The sequence below is a fragment of the Macrotis lagotis genome, chromosome 5 (assembly GCF_037893015.1).
Source record: "Macrotis lagotis isolate mMagLag1 chromosome 5, bilby.v1.9.chrom.fasta, whole genome shotgun sequence".
Lineage (NCBI taxonomy): Eukaryota > Metazoa > Chordata > Mammalia > Peramelemorphia > Peramelidae > Macrotis > Macrotis lagotis.
Genome location: NC_133662.1, coordinates 2585511 through 2607475, shown reverse-complemented (window position 1 = coordinate 2607475; position 21965 = coordinate 2585511). Strand labels below are relative to the sequence as shown.

General features: G+C 34.6%; 1 protein-coding gene across 7 annotated transcripts in view; it reads right to left on the bottom strand.

Moving 5' to 3' along the window:
• The window catches only part of FKBP5 (FKBP prolyl isomerase 5), a 209689-nt gene that overhangs the window by 110308 nt on the left and 77416 nt on the right, over positions 1–21965 (bottom strand). Inside the window, exon 3 of one of the 7 annotated variants that reach the window (XM_074236453.1) lies at positions 11429–11456. The exons of 5 other annotated variants lie outside the window; for them this stretch is intronic. The gene's annotated coding sequence lies outside the window, so the exon portion shown is untranslated. Of the gene's footprint in view, positions 1–3458; positions 3512–11428; positions 11457–21965 lie in introns of all 7 variants that reach the window. One more of the 7 variants, XM_074236454.1, reaches the window with a different exon arrangement.

Sequence of the window (21965 nt, the reverse complement as noted above, 5' to 3'; positions counted from 1 at the left end):
GCTTTCTTTAGGTGGTCTCAAAGAGCAGTTGCTGTGAGATAGTTTTCTCCAAAAAGGGTCTCTAGTCCTGATTCCTTTTGGGATCAGGTAACTCTGTTCTGTCTTCCCTACCTCAGAGAATGGGTGTATACCTCGCTACACATCCTTCTTGGTTTTCTTTTCAATTCCCATGATGCCTTGATATGAAAATGCTCTTGAAGCTCTGATTAGACACAAGGAACCACCAAAATATATGAGTCATTCTAGCAAAGCCCTTGACCTCTATAAAAAAAATCTGACAGAATGCTTGTACTTTCCCATTATTAGACATTACAAAGGCATGCTTATATCTTCTCAATCACCGAAGAATTGTTTTTAAACTTAGAGATTAACAAAAAGCTAAAGATTTCAGTGGCAAAGAATATAATGATGGTTAAATACATGTAGACAGTACATTAATGGGATCAAAAACAGCTCTAAACATGAATGTGAAATTTGTTAAGCCAAAAGAAGGGCATAGGATAGAGGATGCTTTAAAAAGACATTGAAAAATATATTCCCTTTCAAAGAAATGAGGCTTTATCAATTTTTAATTTATTGTTCCTAGCATACTAAATGATAGGTTGACTTCATAAAATGCTTCTGTTACATATTTGTAATTGTGAAAATATAGGACTTCATGTGAGGAAAAAATATAACAGCCATGAAAAAGCCATTTTGTATATTTTAAGTAATGAGGCAATAACAATGTCTCCAAAAGAAATAATCCTATTAGTCTATTTAAGATTCATGGATAGATCAAGTTTAACTATAAACATAGTAGTCTTTTGAAATAAATTTAACTTTTACTTTTAATTCAGTATTAAACAAAACAAAATCTTAAAGAAAAAACTGTTACTTTATTATAAGAGATAAAGGAAAATTAATTTTTATTTCTTTTAAATATAAAAAGCAAAGAATTAATTTAAAATACATTCAATCTCAAAGTGATTAATACTAGAATAAGAATTCTAATATTTAATTTCACTATATTTGAAATAATATATCTTTAACCTTTTCAGAACAATCTTATCAATATCATAACAGGTAATATGCTAGCTGAAGCAGAGGAGAAAAAGAAGGAATCTACTTGACTGAGAAGAGAAAACAGAGATGGAAGGGGAAAAAATTAGATAACTAGATAAAAACAAGAGAGGAAAAAGGAGCCAATAACCAAAAGGAAAAGGGTAACAAAGAGAAAAGGGATAGGGGGAGGGAAAGAGAGCCAGTTGGGAACAGGACCTCCTTCAAAAAGATAAAGGTGAAGTAACTGAAGGAACATAATACTGAGTTTACAGCAGAAGGGGAAAACATTATAACTTGAAAAAAATTCAAAGTTGGAAGAAGAAAATACAAACCTAATTCTGATAACTTTAAATGTGAATGAACTAAGCAACACAAAATGAAAGAGTGACAGATTGGATAAGTAAACAAAATGTTGTTTACAAGGAGCATATTTAAAAAACAGACATACATTTTAAAAAAGGAAGGAATAAAAAAATTACTATGCATCAAGTGACTATAAAGGAATGGGGGCAGCTAGGTAGGGTAGTGGATAAAGCACTGACCCTGGAGTCAGGAGGACTTCGAGTTCAAATATGGTCTCAGACACATAATAATTACCTAATTGTGTGACCTTGGGCAAGTCACTTAACACCATTGCCTTGTTAAAAAAAAAAAGAAATGGCAATCATGCTATCTGACAAAGAAAAAATAAACATTCAAAATATAAAAAGGCACAAGTAACATAACTACATTATACTGAAAGAACCACAGACAATAAAACAACATCAAATAATAAACTTTTACACTCCAAATACCTGTGCATCCAAATTCATAAAGGAAACATTATCTGAGCTACAAGAAGACACAGATAGTAACAAGAAACTTCAATATCCCTCTCTCAGTTTGGGATATGTCAGTAAAACAATAAAACAACAAAGAACAATAAGTAAAGGGGAAATATTGAACTGAACAAATTTCTAGAAAAACATTAACTTTTAAAAAGTTAAAAATTAAAAAACCTAAGGCATCTTTTCCTTTATTTTTTTTTGCAAGGCCATGGTGTTAAGTGACTTGTCCAAGGTCACATAGCCAGGTAATTATTAAGAATCTGTGGCCATATTTGAACTCAGGTCCTCCCACCACAGGGCTGGTAGTCTATCCACTACATCATCTAGCTGCCCAAAAAAGAGAAAGGAAAGAAAAGAAAGAAAAAGCAAGAAAGCAAGAAAAAAAATTAAGAAATATAAAAAATGTAAGTATATTTTCTAGTACCATATGGAAGGGTAACAAAAACTGACCAGGCCCTACATCTTAGAGATACTGCAAACAAAGGTTAGTTAAAAAGGCAGAAACATAAAATATATCATTTGCAGATCAAATTGCAATAAAAACATTCATGGGTTCAGGGACCACAAACAAAGAGAGACCAAAATGCAGACTTAAAAAATTAAATCAGAAATAGTGAGTGGGTCAAGGAACAAATCAGTGAAATAATAACTATGTAAAAGAAAATGATAAAACATATAGCAAAATTTCTAGCAGACAGTGAAAGCAGTCCTCAGAGGAAAAATTATACCTCTACAAATATACATCAACAAAACAGAAAAAAGAGGATTAATTGATTTTTTTAAATTACAAAGATAATTAATTAATAAGCACAGTAAATATAATAAGCCCAAAACAAGAAATATTAAAAATTAGAGAAGAAATAAATTTAAAACAAAAATATCCACGGAATTGAAATATTAAACTAAAAACTAATTCTCTGAAAAAGTTAACAAAATTGATAATTCATTAGGTAATCTGATTAAAAAGCAGAAAAATCAAATCAATAAAAATAAAATTAACAGATTAACAAGGTAAAATAATAACAAAACCTGTAGAAATAAAAAAGAATAATCAGGTTATCTTATGCACACAATTCACAATCAAGAACATTTATTTTAAGCAATTCTTTTAAGAAACTGAGGTATATCTTCAAAAATATAAAATACTCAAACTATCAGAAGACCAGACAGAAATTTAAAATAACTCAACCTCAGAAAAAGAAATATATCTAGCTGTAAACTATCAAATGGGGGGGAAAAAAACTACCCAGTCCTGATGATGGATTCTCTGGGGAATTAATACACCAAACAACTGGCATCCACATTACAAAAATTATTCTTAAAAATAGAATAAGAAAACGCTTTACTAGAATTTTTTTTATAAGTCTAATATAGCTAATATAATACCTAAACTAGACTAAGATAGTGAAAACTAATAGCCCATAAACTACTAAGCTAGAGTAAAATAATACATGGAAAGAAGACTGTTGATAGACTAAAAATTGGAAACTAAATAACCCAATTTTAAAGAATTAGTGAATCAAACAACAAATAGGAGAGATAATTTATAATTTCATCTAAGACAATGACAAGAAGAAGACAACATACCAAAATTTAGTCAAAGTAGCTATTAGGGGATTTTTATATCTCCAAAAGTTTACCTGTATAAAAACAGAGAAAAACATTAATGAATTGGGCATCCAACTAAACAAACTAGAGAAAGATCAAACTTAATATCCTCAATTAAATATTAAGTTAGAAATACTGAAAAGCAAAGGAGATTAATAAAATAAAAAGTAAGAAAACTATTGAGCCAATAAATAAAACTAGGGTTGGTTGTTATGGAAAAAACCCCCAATAAAATAAACCTTTAGTTAATTTGATTAAAAACAGGAAAATGAAAAATTACCAATATCAAAAATTAAAAAGATGAATTCACTACCAATGAGGAAGAAACTAAAGTAATAAATTGAAGTTCTTTTGCCTAACTGTATGCCAATACAGTTGACAATCCTAGTGAAATGAATATTTACAAATAATATAAATTGCCCAGATGAACAGAAGAGGAAATAACTCCATTTCAGAAAAAGAAATTGAACAAGCCATCAATGAACTCCCTAAAGAAAAAACTCCAGGGTCAGATGGATTCACAAGTGAATTCTATTAAAATTCAAAGAATAATTAATTCCAATTCTATGTAAACTATTAAAAAAATAGATGAAGGAGTTCTGCCAAAATCCTTCTATCACACCAATATGGTATTGATACCTAGACCAGGAAGAGGCAAAACAGAGAAAGAAAATTATAAACAAATTTCCCTAATGAATATTGATGCAAAGATTTTAAATAAAAAATTAGCAAAGGGGATTACAGTAAATCATTCCTAGGATAATACATTATGATCAGGTAGCATTCATACCAGGAATGCAGGGTTGGTTCAAATATTAGGAAAATATCAGCATAATTGAAGAAAACCAGCAGAAATCATATGATTATTTCAATAGATGCTGAGACAATTTTTGACAAAATACAGCATCCATTCCTATTAAAAATATGAGAAAACATAGGAATAAATTGAATTTTCCTTAAAAGGATATAGTATTTATCTAAAACCATCAAAAAGCATTATATGTAATGGGGATAAGCTAGAAGCATTCTCAATAAAATCAGATGTAAAACAAGGATGCCCACTATCACCACTATTATTCAATATTGTATTAAAAATGTTAGTTTAAGCAATAAGAAAAGAAAAAGAAATTAGAATAAGAATATGTAACAAAGAAGCAAAACTCTCGTTCTTTGCAGATGATATGATGGCATACTTAGAGAATCCTAGAAAATCAACCAAAAAAGCTTTCTTGAAACAATTAACAACTGGAGCAAAGTTGCAGGATATAAACAAACCCACATTAAATCATCAGCATTCCTATATTCTACCAATAAAGCCCAGCAGCAAGAGATAAAGTACCTATAGAACACATAAAATACTTGGAAATCTACATGCCAAGACAAATCAGAAACTATGTGAAAACAATTATAAAACACTTTTCACACAAATAAAATCATGGGTAGACTGAGCTAATAGAGTAAAAATGACAATTCTACCTAAATTAACTTAATTATTCAGTTCCATAACAATCAAACTACCAAAAAAATTACTTTATTGAGCTAGAAAAAAATAGTAACTAAAATCATATGGAAGAACAAAAGGTCAAGAAAATCAAAGGAACTAATGAAAAAAATGCAAAGGAAGGTGGCTTAGCTATACCAAATCTAAAATTATATTATTAAAGCAACAGTCATCAAAACTGCTTGGTACTGGCTAAGAAATAGAGTGGCAGATCAGTGGAATAGATTAGATTTAAAAGAAATATCAGAGAATGACTATATTAATCTACTATTTGATAAACCCAAAGACTCCAGCCTCTGGGATAAGAACACACTCTAATTAAAAACTGCTGTGAAAACTGGAAGATAGTTTGGCAGAAATGAGGTATAGACCAATATTTCACACACTACACCAAATTATAGTAAGTATATAGTATAGTATAATACAGTATAGTATAATATAACAAAGTCAAAATTGGTACAGGATTTAGACATAAAAAAAGATGCTGTAAGCCAATTAGGAGAACAAGGAATAGTTTATCTGTCAGCTCCATGAAATGGGGAGCGATTTATGATGAAAGAAGAAAGAACATTATAAAATGCAAAATGGATAATTTTGATTTCACTAAATTGAAAAGGTTTTGAACAAATAAAACCAATGCAACTAAGGTTAAAAAGAATGCAGTAGATTGGGGAACACATTTTATACCCAATGTTTTTTATAAAGGACCCATTTCTAAAATATATAGAGAATGGAGTCAAATTTATATGAAAAAAGTCATTCCTAAATTGACAAATGGCCAAAGGATATGTACAGGCAGTTCTCAGATAAAGAAAACTAAAGATATTTGTAGTCATAGGAAAAAATTCTCTAGATCATTATTGATTAGATAAATGCAAATTAAAATAATTCTAAGTTATCACCTCACACCTATCAGATTGGCCAATAACACAAAAAAAGGAAAATGGCCAATACTGGATGGGATGTGGTAAAATTGGGACATTAATGCATTGTTGGTGGAGTTGTTCACTGATTCAGCCTTTTGAGAACTTTGCCCAATAGGTAACAAAACAGTGCATTCCCTTTGATCCAGCAATATTAGTCTGAGGTCTGTATCCCAAAAGAGATCACAAAAAGTTCACGTATAAAAATATTTATAGCAGTTCTTTTCATAGTGTTCAAGAATTGAATTAAGGGGATGTCCATTGGGAATAACTGAACAAACTGTGGTATATCAGTATGATGGAGTACTATTGTTCTATAAGAAATCAAGAGGAATGGGGCTTCAGAAAAGCCTGGAAAGATTTGCATGAACTTATGCTGACTGAAGTGAAACAGAACCAGAACACACTAACTGCAACACTGTGATGATCAACTATGATGGACTTGCTTATCTCAGCAGTACCATAGTCAAAGATAATTCAGATCCAGAGAAGGAACTATGGAATCCGAATGCAGACCAAAGCTTACTACTTACTATTTTCAATTTTTATAATTTGTATTATGCATTATGGTTTTTCCTTTTTTTTTTTAAAATTTGATAAATATGGATATTTTTAACATAGTTATACACATATTACCTATATTGATTGCTTGGGAAAGGAAAAAGGGAAAAAAGATGAAAGGAAAAAACCTTTAAAAAATGGTTGTTGAAACTATCTTTGCATGTATTTGGAAAAATAAATAAATAATTTTTTAAAAACAAAAGAAAAGAAGACTATTAGCTAACATCATTTAGGAATATTGACTCAAAAATTTTTAAACAAAATCCTGTCAAAAAAATTATTCATTATGACCACAAGCAGGATTGACGAAAATATGGTTCAAACTTATGAAAACAATCAATATTATATTTAAAACTAAAACATCCAGGGCGGCTAGGTGGCGCAGTGAATAGAGCACCGGCCTTGGAGTCAGGAATACCTGGGTTCAAATCCGACCTCAGACACTTAATAATTACCTAGCCATGTGGCCTTGGGCAAGCCACTTAACCCCACTGCCTTGAAAAAAATCTAAAAAAACCAAAAACAAACCAAAAAACCCCTAAAACATCCAAAACATTCAGAGATCTAAACAATCTCTCCCCCTACCACTTAATTCTGCTGTAATTTACCTGTTTATTTAAATGAGTCAATGATTTCTTTTTCTTTAATTGCTAATATTACAATAATTTCATTCTATGATTTTTTTTCATTGTAAGTATATACTTCAACTGACTTTAACAGACTTTGTGGGTTAGCCTAAGATTATCATTTAGAACAAGAATATACATTTTCAAATTCCAATTAATAATAATTTTAAAATTAGTATATATTTGTAAATTGATGATATCTTGTATTTATTTAATTTAATTTGGGTAAATGAAGTCAATGCTCAAGTGTTTACAATGACATGGAAATGACTTGAGTTTTCAAAAGGCATACCTGAAAAGTGTAATTTGTTAGCTCCTACCAAATTTTTAAGAGTCTTGAACAGAGAAAGTAGATTATATCTGTCATCTGAGGCCATGCCTAAAGTTGACCGCTAGAGATTAATTTTCTTTTTGGCCACACAATTCACAGAAGCCCATTTAAATAAGATTTTGAATGGTTTTGACCTATGTTGATTTAAAGATTAAAGGAAAGATAATTTAAACACCGAAGCAACAAAATAACCAAATCACTGTTTTAAAAAATATATCATGTCCAAGTTAATATGAAAAGGTATTATTTGAATTACTTATTTCTTCTGAAACTCACGTAAGTACAAATCCTAAGTTATCATTCAGCAGAACAAGACAAATGAGATATCCTTATTAACCAAATTTTCTAGTTAATGAAAAATATACAAAACACTTATTTCAAGTTTCAAGTTCATATTCTGAATAATTCATATTGGAAAACAATGTTGTATTTAGTGTTCTCAGGTGTCTGAGAATTCTGCTACTTCTTCACTTTAGAGAAATTGAAATTAATGTCCAAAAAGATGAAACAGCTACCCCACATAGCATATGCTGGCATTAGCAGGACTAAGACTCAGTGGTTTTTCATTACATCATACTCTTACATTGCTCCCCAAAATAATTTACCCTCTATCTTTGATGATTCAGAAACTACTTCAGGAGCATTCATTGTCTCAGGATCATAGGAACATCATTCTCCAGAACTCCAGAATATAATTTCACTTATCACAATAGTAAATCTTTGATAAAATCTAATTGCTCTTTAAGGATCACTAATTGTGCCTTAGTAAAAGTTTAATTACCATGACTGCTATAATTAAGCCAGTATCAATTCTTTAAAGAGGTGTGAGCATCTATGTATACACAGCACAACTCCAATGGGCTGGCCACATTGTTTGAATGCCATATGTATGTTTGACTAAAAGACTATTTTAATGAAAAACTTACATAAGGGAAGTGCTCACATGGAGGTCAGAAGAAATGATACAAAGACACTCAAGGTTTCTCAGAAGAACTTTGAAATCAATTATAAGAAGTAGGAGACACTGGCACAGGACTGCCCAGCATGGCATGCCCTCATCAAAAATGTGCTATGCTCCGTGGGCAAAGCAGAATTGCAGTAGCTCAAAAGAAACATGAGATGCACAAATTTAGAGACACTCTATTCCAAATGTCCACATGGACTATTTGTGCCCAATTATGTAAAGCCTTCTAAGCTAATATTGGTCTGTGTTCTTTGACAGTAACATAGTAATGTCAGTTTTGTAATGAAAAATAACAACCACCCAACCAATTTCTTTGCCCCAACTAGCTCCCAGGCTTCATCAACAACTAACTATTTCAGGCAAAGCAGGAGTGTCCTTTTTACCTCATGCCCAGTCATACTATAATGATTACATCAAGTTTACCTTTAATTAAGACTTGCTGATGCCTGAATTTATTTTGTAAGCATAAAACTTTTCATTCCACAACTCCAGCTAACATTTAAAATATAAGTATTTGGTAGGTTAAATCCATTTCTCTCTGAAAACACTAGTTTCCTTTTAGTATCACAATTTTAAATTCTATAATTAACTAATTAATCACACCTATAAATGACATGATTTCTTTGAAAGGAAAGCTGAAGAACAGTAAAATATAAAGCATTTGGCACCTAGGAGGGAGAAGATTAAAAGGTCCCAGAAAGGGGTTGCTAGGTGGTACAGTGGCTAGAGGACCAGTCCTGGAGTCAGAAGGACCTGAGTTCATTGCCTTGCAAAAACAAACAAACAAACAAACAAAAAGGTCCCAGAAAGAGGAGAGAAAATACAATTTTGTCCTGTAAAACTAGCTTACCTCTGCTATATATAAACAATTAAATGTAGTAGACTAATTTATTTTTGTAATATAGAAAAGACTTGCATTACACCCCCACTCTACCTGATTTATAGGAACATAGAAGTTTTTTTTCTACACTTAAAGCAGTACTTCAAGAAAATGTGATTTAATAGGGACTCCTTCCAAAGATAAGGATTGTACTCCCACTATACTTTAAGAGATTCTCTTTCTGAGCTGCTATAGCCAATAATAAAATAATAATAATAATAATAATAATAATAATAAATTACCTCTTGTCAAAATTTCAGGTGATTTTTCTAATTACTTCACTATAAAGAAACTTGGCTTCTAGCAGATGAATTAATGCAGATATCCCTCAAAACTGATTAAAAGAATTCAAAACCGTTAATCTTATTTCTTATATACAAATTTTATTCAGATTAACTTCCATGAGTCATTTCAAGGTATGACTATATGAATTAATTAACAGCAGTAGGGCATAATGCAATTAAGTTCTTGTATGTTGATTAAGTAATGAAAATTCAAGTGGAGCTCCCATTATTTTTCCAGTTTTGGTAAAATAGACTACTGAAAAACTTTGACTTGGACAAGCTAAGAGATTCTAACTCATATTTACTAGAAAAATACAGTAGTTGCACAAAAAAACTATATTTGATACTCTACTGGAATAATAAGCATCATTCTAGTTGAAAATGTACAAATAACAATTCACATTTTAAAGGGCTTTGAGGTTTAGCAATTTCAAAGTTTAGTGTTCCTAAGATTCTATTCAAATCAGAGCTAACAGCTGAATAACCCTCATTTTTAAAAAAAAAATAATAATTCTGTATAAATTGTATAGCCATGTACAATTTGTCCTTCTATATTAGATAAGCTTTTATTAAGCCTTATGGGGGAAAAATTTATTAAAATTACATGATTTCACATCTCAAAAAGACAATTATAATTTAACAGAAAAACTCTGACAATCAGAAACTTCCTTAGATTCCTTGGAATTATTCAATTATCAAATTCATAATGTCATATCAGCAAAGCCATCATCAAAATTGTCTTGGGGTGGGGGGCAGCTAGGTGGTGCAGTAGATAGGGCACTGGAGTCAGGAGGACCTCAGTTCATATTTGACCCCAGACACTTAATAATTACCTAGCTATGTTGACCTTGGGCAAGTCACTTAACCTCACTGCCTTATTAAAAAAAAGATTTTAAGATAGGATTAGTTAGGTGACCCAGTGTATAGAGGGCACTGGCCATGGATTTCAGGAGAACCTGAGTTCAAGTATGACCTTAGAGAACAGGAATAACAAAGATTGAACATATAGAATTCATGTTTTTCTGCCTTTCTCAATTCACTATTTTTTTTTAGGGTTTATTTTGCAAGTCAAATGGGGTTAAGTGGCTTGCCCAAGGCCACACAGCTAGGTAATCATTAAGTGTCTAAGACCAGATTTGAACCCAAGTACTCCTGACTCCAGGGCCGGTGCTTTATCCACTGCCTCACCTAGCCACTCCTCAATTCACTATTTTAAAAGAAGTTCCTGCTTAAAGATTTTAGGTTCCCTGACCTCTATTCCAGCACCAGTATTGATTCTAAGTTCACAGCAACTTTATGAACTTTGAATTCTTGTACTTTATTTATTTATTTTTTTGCAAGGAAATGGGGTTAAGTGACTTGCCCCAGGCCACACAGCTAGGTAATTATTAAGTGTCTGAGGTCGGATTTGAACTCAGGTACTCCTGACTCAAGGGCTGGTGCTCTATCCACTGTGCCACCTAGCCACCCCAGAATTCTTGTACTTTAATTTAAAACTTTACACAAATTCCTACAATAGCTATAAAGTAAAAAATGAGATAGACAACGTATACCATGGAAACAGTGTAAAGATTGGCAAACTGCCTTCTGTGGGGGGGTGGGGGGAGTTCCCTAAGATTAGGGGAAAAATTGTAAAACTCAAAGGAAATAAAATCTTTAAGAGGAAAAAAAAAATGAGATAGATTAGGACCAGGCAAAAATGGAAAAAGAGAGAGGAGCAAAGGAAATAAAGGAGTTGTTTGTATAGGTGCTAAACATAGACATCAACTTATTCATAAACCTCCCCCAACCCCAAGAGATTTGTTACCTTTAGAGAAATGGGTTCCTAAGAAAGAAAATTGAATGAGGGAAAATCAAATAATATAGGTATTTTCCTCACCTTCCATGTGCAATTCCAAAATAAAGTCCTGAAAATAAAACATAGAATTATTTTTAAAAACTGAATCTTTGCTAATAGAGATAAGGTTAAAAATTATGGCATGCAAATTATGAAGATTTTGCCAGCCACCTCATCCATTCATCTTGACATTTCAGGCTTGAATAGTTTGAACCTAGAAAATTCTGTGGTGGTTTGCTAAGTCCTGTCTTGAAGTGACTTGATGTTTTGTAATAGAGGTAATGGGCACCTTCCAGAAGTTTTACCCACAAAAACTTGTTTGGATTGCCAGGAAAGTTTATGACCAAAGTTGATTTTAGAAGTTTGATCTGGCATATGTGGGCAAAAGAAACTAAGTTGGGGAGGAAATGAGCATAGCGATACTAACCAAGAAAGGAGATACTGTAAAAACAGATACTGGTGACATGGCCTAAACCAGAGAGATGATTACAGAAATGAAGAAGAACAGATTACAAAGGTCACCTATTACAAGATGAATCAATCAAGGAATACTGATGAAGTGCCTACTATGTGCCAGGCAATGTACTTGATAAGGGGGACATAAAAACAAAAGAAAAAATATCTTGTTCTCAAGAAGCTAACATTTTATCAAGGAAAAATGAATTTAAGTAAATATAAAGCATATACAAGATAAATACAATACAATTAATTGCTAGAGAGATCAGGAAAGGTTTCAAAGAGATGCTATATAAAGGGAATCTATAGGGAATTATCTATAGGGACCTAGGGACTTTAAGATGCAGATGTAAAGAAGGAATACATTCCAGAAATGGGCAACAGTCTGGGAAAAAAAGGCACAGAGATAGGAGACGAAATCTTTCAGACAAGCAAGAGTATATAGAATTCATGAAGGGATTTAATGTGGACCAAGATTTGAAAAGCTGACTAGAACAAGAATGTAAAGGGTTTAAAGGTCCAAAAGAGAACTCTGTATTTGGTCCCAGAGGTTATTAGAAGATAATGGAATATCTTGAATAGAGGAGTAAAATGTTAAGGACTGTGCTTCAGAAATATCATTTTGGTTGCTGTGTGAAAGATAGATTAGAAAAAGAAGACTGCAAACAAGATCAGAGATTATTCCAGTAATCCAAGGGAGAAGTGACAGAAAGTCATGGTGGTCCTACAAGAAGAGAAGGGGGATGGATGTAAGATGTGAAGGACAAACTGACAAAACTAAGGCAACTGACTGGAATAGGAGGAAGATGAGAAAGAGTGATTGACTCAAACATCACAGACCTCAGTGATTTAGAAAGGATGGTGGTGCCTTCCACAGAAACAAGCAAGTTAGAAAGAGAAGTGAAAGAACTAACAAAGAAAACAATGTTTCAAACCTAGATTACCTGAATGTAGTGAACAAATAGTGAAAGGAAGCTTGGTAGGGAGAATTAATAGACACACTGCCTCAATGAATAATATACAAAAGGATTTTAGTAAACTCATGTTTTCAGTAACATCTAAAGAAAAAGAATTCAGAGAATGAATTAATAGCAAGATAACCACTGGGAATCATCTTAGAAGATACATGGAAGAGAAAAAAATTTGGTCCCAGAGGTTATTAGAAGATAATGGAATATCTTGAATAGAGGAGTAAAATGTTAAGGACTGTGCTTCAGAAATATCATTTTGGTTGCTGTGTGAAAGATAGATTAGAAAAAGAAGACTGCAAACAAGATCAGAGATTATTCCAGTAATCCAAGGGAGAAGTGACAGAAAGTCATGGTGGTCCTACAAGAAGAGAAGGGGGATGGATGTAAGATGTGAAGGACAAACTGACAAAACTAAGGCAACTGACTGGAATAGGAGGAAGATGAGAAAGAGTGATTGACTCAAACATCACAGACCTCAGTGATTTAGAAAGGATGGTGGTGCCTTCCACAGAAACAAGCAAGTTAGAAAGAGAAGTGAAAGAACTAACAAAGAAAACAATGTTTCAAACCTAGATTACCTGAATGTAGTGAACAAATAGTGAAAGGAAGCTTGGTAGGGAGAATTAATAGACACACTGCCTCAATGAATAATATACAAAAGGATTTTAGTAAACTCATGTTTTCAGTAACATCTAAAGAAAAAGAATTCAGAGAATGAATTAATAGCAAGATAACCACTGGGAATCATCTTAGAAGATACATGGAAGAGAAAAAAAAAAGACTAGCATGTTAGATGAGTGTCAGAGATGCAAACTTAGAAATTAATGTCTCTAAAACAATGCCCAAAAAGCAATAAAACTGATCATACCCCTTTGATTCACCAATACCAATACTATGCCTAAAAGCAAAAGAAATAATAAAAAATGAGAAAATGTCCAAAAATATTTGTAGCAGCAATTTTTGTAGTGGCAAAGAATTGGAAATTGAGGGGATGTCCATCAATGGAGGAACAGCTAAACAAGTTTTGATATATGAATATTATGGGGGCAACTAGGTGGCGTAGTGGATAAAGCACTGGCCCTGGAGTCAGGAGTACCTGGGTTCAAATCCAGTCTCAGACACTTAATAATTACCTAGCTGTGTGGCTTTGGGCAAGCCACTTAACCCCATTTGCCTTGCAAAAACCTAAAATAAATAAATAAACAAACAAACAAACAAATAAATAATTAAATGAGCCGGCAAGCAGATAAATAAATAAATAAAATGGATATGTGAATATTATGGAGTACTATTGTTCTTTAAGTAACCATGAATGGATAGACTTTAGAGAAGTATGGAAAAATTACACAAACAGATGCTGAGCTAAGGGAGTAAAGCCAAGAGAACATTGTACACATTAACAAGCTTGTGAGTTGATCATCTAGGATGGATGAAACTCCTTTCAACAGTTCAGAGATCTGGGACAACCCTGTGAGACCAGTTACAGACAATACCATTCACATCCAGAGAGGAAAAAACACCACAGAATCAGGATATCATGTTCACTTTTCTCTTATGTTTTTCCTTCCTAAATTAGGGTTTTCTTTCTTTTTCCTTAGTCCTAATTCCTCATACACAAAATGACTAAAATATAAAATGTGCAAATTTCACCAGACTTCCCTGTTAAGTGGAAGGAGGTAGGAAGGTAGGGTGGTAAAAAAAATATATAACTTATAAAAGTTCAAGTGGAGGGGGGCGGAGCCAAGATGGTGACAAGAGCGGATCATGTCTTAGGCACTCTCTCATAAATGTTCTAAACTAAGGACTTTAACTACATTTTTGAGAGACAGAACAGAGGGACCCAGTGAGGCAGTTCTCCTATTCAAGGTAACCTGGAAAAGAGCAGAAAGGCTCTGCTCCATGGGGGTGGAGGGGGTGGCCCTGCTGAAGAACTTCAGCCTCCTGGAGGCAGCCCCAGGGCACTGGGAGCAGCATGGCCATGCATTCAAGATCCAGGAAACATAAGTAGGTAGAGCTGGTAAACAGGAGCCCCCAAGGGCATAAGCCCATTGAGCTGAGGGAGGGGAGTGAAGAGAGACTGCCCAGCTCTGTCCTCTGCCCATGGAACAGGACTCTGGGGCTCTGACCACATTCAGATCCTGATCACAGTCTAGGCCCCCCTCATAGAACAGCAGGGGCCCCCTCCACCTCAGCTCCATAGCAGAGGGGGGTGCATGTGGTCTTTCACAGACCAGGAGGGAGGACAGAGCCTCACACACTGAGACCCTTGTGGGAGTGTCCCAAAAGCTCAGGAAGCACCCCCAAAACAGACTTAGGCTGGGAAAATGAGCAAGCAGAGAAAAAAGAACACCATTGAGAAATACATTATTTATGATCCCAAGAAGGATCAATATACTCAGTCTGAAGATGAGGAAGCAAAAGCTCCTGCATCTAAAGACTCCAAGAAAAACAGAAATTGGGATCAGGCTATGACAGAGCTCAAAAAAGACTTGGAAAATCAAATGAGGGAGTTAGAAGAAAAACTGGGAAAAGAAATGAGAGATATGCAGGAAAAACATAAAAATGAAGTCAGCAGCCTAGTCAAGGAAATCCAAAAAAATACTGAAGAAAATAGCATGCTAAAAACCAGCTTAGGTCAAATGGATTGAACAGTTCAAAAAGTTATTGAGGAGAAGAATGCTTTAAAAAGCAAAATTGGCCAGATGGAAAAAGAGATAAGAAAACTCTCTGAGGAAAACAAATCCTTCAGACAAAGAATAGAACTCAAGGAGATTGATGAATTTATGAGAAATCAGGACTCATTACTTCAAAACCAAAAAAATGAAAAATTAGAAGAAAATGTGAAAAATCTCATTGAAAAAACAACTGCTATAGAAAAACAGATTTAGGAAAGATAATTTAAAAGTTATTGGAATACCTGAAAGTCATGATCAGGAAAAAAGCCTTGACATCATTTTCAAAGAATTACTACAGGAAAATTGCCTGAAGCAGAGGGCAAAATAGAAATGGAGAGAATCCACCAATCCCCCCGAGAAAGAGATCCCAAAAAACCAACCCCTAGGAATATTATAGCCAAGTTCTAGAACTCCCAAGTCAAAGAGAAAATATTACCAGCAGCTAGAAGGACACAATTCAAATATCATGGAGCTGCAGTCAGGATCTCACAGGACTTAGCAGCAACTACATTAAAAGATCAGAGGGCTTGGAATATAATATACTGGAAGGCAAAAGAACTTAGAATATAGCCAAGAATGAACCACCCAGCAAGGCTGAATGTCCTCTTCCAGGGAAAAAGATGGACTTTCAATGAACCAGGGGAATTTCAAATGTTCCTGTTGAAATGGCCAGAGCTGAACAGAAGATTTGATCTTCAAATACAGGACTGAGGTGAAGCATAAAGATTGGAGAAGAAGGGGAAAATAGGAGGGACTTAATGATGATGAACTGCATGTATTTCTGCATAGAAAAATGACACTGACAATACTCATATGAACCTTCTCAGTTAATACAGCAGGTAGAAGGAGCTTTTATAGTTGAAGCAGAGGAGAAAGCTGAATTTGAAGATAAAATATGGTATAAAAATGGGAGTCAATACGAAAAAAGGGAAATGTCATGGGAGAAAGTAAAAGGAGAGGGGGAATAGGCCAAGATATTTCATATAATAAGATTTTTCTTTATTACAATGAGCTATTGCAATGATATGGAAGGGGAGATGACAAGGGGGAATGAGAGAGTCTTTGCTCTCATCAGAGGTGGCTAGGAGAGGAAACAGCATATATACTCAATGGGGTACAGGCATCTGGAGTAAGAAGCGGGGGACAGGGGGAAGGGGGGGATGTGAGTGATGGAGGACAGGATGGACCATGGGGGGAGAGTGGTCAGATATAACACATTTTTTTTTACTCCTTGCAAGGGGCTGGGATTGGGTGGCCTATCCAGGACCATAGGGCCAGGTGGAAGCTGGGCCTAAGGGGTGGTAGGGGGCTCGGGATCTGTCTGCTGTACCACTCAGCTACCCTACAGCAGAGTCAGAGTGAAAGGAGAGAGAAAATATAATACATGGTAGTGGAGAAATATGAAAGGAGGGTGTTGCGATCAGCAATGGCAATGGTGGAAAAATATGGAAATAACTTTTGTGATGGACTTACCATAAAGAATGTGATCCACCCATGACAGAGTTGGTGGTGTTGGAACACAGACTGAAGCACATTTTATATTATTATTTTTTTTTGGGGGGGGGGGTAGGGCAAATGGGGCTGGGTGACCTGCCTGGGACCGCATAGCATGGTGATCGTTGGGTGTCTGAGGCCAGATTTGGACCCGGGTTCTGGCTCAAGGGCCAATGCTCTGTCCGCCACCCAGCCACCCCTACTATTATTACTACTTTATTTTATTTTGGGTGTTTTTTTCTTTTTTCTTTTTTTTTGGTTTTTGCAAGGCAGTGGGGTTGGGGTGGCTTGCATGTCACACAGCTGGATGATTGTTGGGTGCATGGGGCTGGATATGCATTCAGGTGCTCCTGGCTCCAGGGCTGGTGCTCCGTCCACTGCGCCACCTGGCCATACCTACAATTATTACTATTTTTTTATTTTAATTTTTTCTCTCCCCTTTATCACTCAAGTGAGTCTATATTTTTAGAGGGGAGGGGGTATTTTGTTTACTCTTAAACAAGAATATTTTATTAATGTATAAAAAATTATTTGTACAAAATGAGAATAAATATTAAATATTAAAAGTGAAAATTAAAAAATTCAAATGGATGAATGTTGAAAAACTTTCATAACATGTAATTGGAAAAATTAAATAAAATATCGATTTCAAAATTTTTTTAAAAAGAAATTAATATCAAAACCTTAAATGGCTCAAAAGGAAAGTATTCAGATAATATACATGCATACCTCTACAAAGAAATAAACAGAGAAAAGAATGAAAGCCAAGAACTACAGGATGGAAGAAAAATAAAAAGACAGTGAAGACAAGAGAGAGGTTAGATATAGGGCAGCCAGAGGGGAAAAAATTATCACAATCAAATAAGTAGCAAGTTTCAAGAAAGTCAATGCCATCAACAATATCCATGAGCAGTTGATGTTTGCCCAGTTAGTTAAATCTGATTTTATTTGTGTGAGTTTTGTAATTGTTTTCTAAAAGTTTCTGAGTCTGCCTTAGCAGGTAGATTCCCAGGTATTTTATATTGTCTGAGGTTACTTTTTTTTTTAGGGTTAAGTGGCTTGCCCAAGGCCACACAGCTAGGTAAAATTATTAAGTGTCTGAGACTGCTTTTGAACTCGGGTACACCTGACTCCAGGGCTGATACTCTATCCACTGTGCCATCTAGCGCCCCCTGAGGTTACTTTGAATGGGATTTCTCTTTCTAGCTCTTCCTGCTGTATCTGCTACTCATATATAGAAAAGCTGAGGATTTATTTTATATCCTGCAACTTTGCTAAAGTTGCTAATTGTTTCCAGTAGTATTTTGGATGATTTCTTGAGATTCTCTAGGTATACCATCATGTCATCTGCAAAGAGAGTTTTGTCTCTTCCTTCCCAATTCTAAGTCCTTCAATTTCTTTTTGTTCTCTTATTTGCTGAAGCTAACATTTCTATTTCAATATTGAATAGTAGTGGTGATAATGGGCATCCTTGTTTCACCCCTGATCTTTCTGGAAATGCCTCTAGCCTCCCCCCCCCCCCCCCCCGTTGAATATGTTTGTTGATGGTTTCAGATAGATACTGCTTATTAGTCTAAGGAACAGTCCATTCATTCCTCCATTCTCTAGTGTTTTTAGTAGGAATGGGTACTGTGTTTTTTCAGCATCTATTGACATAATCATATAATTTGATAGGTTTGTTGTTGATATAATTAATTATACTAAAAATTTTCCTAATATTGAACCAACCCCCAATTCCTGGGATAAATACTACTTGGTCAGAATGTATTATCCTAGTGATAACTTGTAATCGTTTTGCTAAGATTTTGTTTAAGATTTTTGCATCTATATTCATCAGGAAGATAGGTCTATAATTTTCTTTCTCAGTTTTAACTCTTCCTGGTTTAGGTATCAGCACCATATTGGTGTCATAGAAAGAGTTAGGCAGAGTTCCATCTTTCCCTATTTTTCCAGAGTTTATATAGAATTGGAACCAGTTGTTCCTTAAATGTTTGGTAGAATTCACTTGTGAATCCATCAGGCCCTGGAGATTTTTTCTTAGGGAGTTCAATGAATGCCATCAACAATATCAATAAAAGGACAAGGAGGATAATGTATATGAAAGAGTACCAGGAATACCATCATAGCTTGATTTTATACAATGACAAATATGTACCTATTATAATAACAGAAGGGGGGGGAAAGACAATGACTCCTTTTTTTTCACCTATTGGAAAAGGACAAGGACTAGATGGAGACACAATAATTTGGATCTTGAAGAAACTAAAATTTATACCCTCTTTAGTTTTCACATCTTTAACTTCTTGTCTGGCCTAGGAATCAAGTATCAACCTACTGCTCAAGATGAAAAATAACTTATCACTTCAATCTTCCAGTGGTTTTGTGCATATATTTACCTTCTACCTCCTTCTTCTAAATTCCCCAGGCACTATGTATATGTACATACACACATTTATATGTATGTATGTATGTATGTATTTCTTCAAGTTATATGTAAAGATGGTTTTCATCATTGATTTTTTGGTACGATTTTGAGTTCCACATCTTTCTGCCACTCTCCCTTCTCTCCTCCCTCCCATGATAGCTAGTAATTTGATACAGGTTATTATACACGTACAATATCACATTGTCCCTTTCAAAACTTTTATTAGTTTTATTTTATTTTATTTTTTTATTAGTTAATTGATCCTGTTTGGTAAAATAGGCAACATTCTATGTTCATTTGTGCACACCTCATAGGAAGAGAAATATATATATATATATATATATATATATATATATATATATATATATATATTTTATTCTTTTTAGGTTTTTGCAAGGCAAATGGAGTTAAAGTGGCTTGCCCAAGGCCACATAGCTAGGTAATTATTAAGTGTCTGAGACCGGATTTGAACCCAGGTACTCCTGACTCCAAGGCCGGTGCTTTATCCACTACGCCACCTAGACCCCCTTGTTTTATTTTATTTTATTAGTTCACATTAGATGACTGAAGATCATAAGATTATAGGGCTGGAAGAAATTTCAGAAGCCATCTAAACATAGGATCTTAAGATCATATTTAGGGGCAGCTAGGTGGTGCAGTGGATAGAGTATCATCCCTGGAGTCAGGAGGACCTAAGTTCAAATTTGACCTCAGGCACTTAATAATTACCTAGCTGTATGACCTTGGGCAAGTCACTTAACCCACTGTCTAGCAAAAGACAAGACAAAAAAACAAAAACAAATCAAATTTAGAGTCATCTAGTCCAATACCCCATTTTTACAGATAAGGAAACAGGATCAGAGAGGTTAAGTGACTTGTCAAAGGTAACACAGCCTCAGAGGCAGGGATCTATACACAGATCTTCATGCTGTACTGTCTCCCTAATAATCTGATTAATCTATTAAGGAAGGGAATAGGCCCAAATTCCTTTTTTTTAGGTTTTTGCTAGGCAATGGGGTTAAATGGCTTGCCCAAGGTCACACAGCTAGTGTCTGAGTTCAGATTTGAACTCAGGTACTTCTGACTCCAGGGCCACCTGTCCCTAGCTGAGTTCTTTTAAAAGGAACTTGGTCTTGGGGTAGCTAGGTGGTGCAGTGGATAGAGCACTGGTCCTGGAGTCAGGAGTACCTGAGTTCAAATCCAGCCTCAGACACTTAATAATTACCTAGCTGTGTGGCCTTGGGCAAGCCATTTAACCCCATTGCTTTGCAAAAAAAAAACATAAAAAAGAAAAACTCAGCTCAAATAAAATATTCTCCACTCAGTGGAATTTATGGAGGAGATATTTTTGACTGGAAAGTCTTACACTGTTACTTGATAATTGCCTACACCACTTGCTCCCAAATTCCACTTCCAGTTTACTTAAGTCTGCCAAGGAATGCAACATATAGAATGAGCACTGGTGCCAAACTCCAGTCATGTTTCCTTTTCCATTTTTATCACTTTAGACATCCAATAAAAACAATATGCCATCCTCTGCAAGTTGGAGGAAGGCTAGCAATTCCTGCAAGTGTAGGAGAAGACATTGGTCCCCATCTTCCCTCCACTTCCCTGGTTATACAGTTTATCATTTATCTCTACCTTCCCTTTTCTTTTTCCATTTACCTCAAAAGAGCATTTTTGCATCTTAATGTTACATGACAGTCCCATTTCCCATTTACACTGGATGTCCTATAGTTACTTTCTAATTTTTATTTCTTCTGAGCTTGTCCTTTTACTACTCTGACAGCTCTTTGTTTTGTAATATTATAGTCTGGTCCCTCTTCCTTCTCCTACACACTTCATCCCACACTTTCCAACACAAAAGCTCACTGCTAAGGCTCATCTACTAATAATTTGAGTAATCATTTATGTATGCATATTCAACAGAATGAAAGCTCCTTGAGAAGTTGTTTCATTTTTGTCTTTGTATTCAATATTTAGTACAATGCTTATTACATTTGTTGTTGTTTAGTCAATTAGTCTTGCCCTATTCTTCATGTCAATAATGGAATTTGGGTTTCTTTTTTTTTTTTGCAAGGCCAATGGGGTTAAGTGGCTTGTCCAAGGCCACACAGCTAGGTAATTATGAGACTTGATTTGGACCCAGGTACTCCTGATCTACTGCACCACCTAGCTGTCCCCAATAATGGAATCTGAATCCAAATCTTTGTGATTCTAAATCCAGTATTCAACTATCTCACATATAATTAAATGTATTGCCACCTTCTAGCATAGCACATAAGAAGGTCAAGCCTTGAAGTCCAAGAGATCTGGTTTCAAGTCCTGCCTCTGACTCAAACATACTAGTTGTATGACCATGACTAAGTCACTCTACTTCAGGCAATTCTCTAAAACTACAGGAGTTGTGGGAGCATCTCAGGATGAGATTTCTACACTGAGATGAGAAGTTCAGTCACTTTCAGAGGGGACATGTAACTGTAAAACTTACAGCTCTAAGCCTTTGCTTGACCTCCATTTAACTACCCTAAAGATAATGCTACTTACTCTATGTTCCA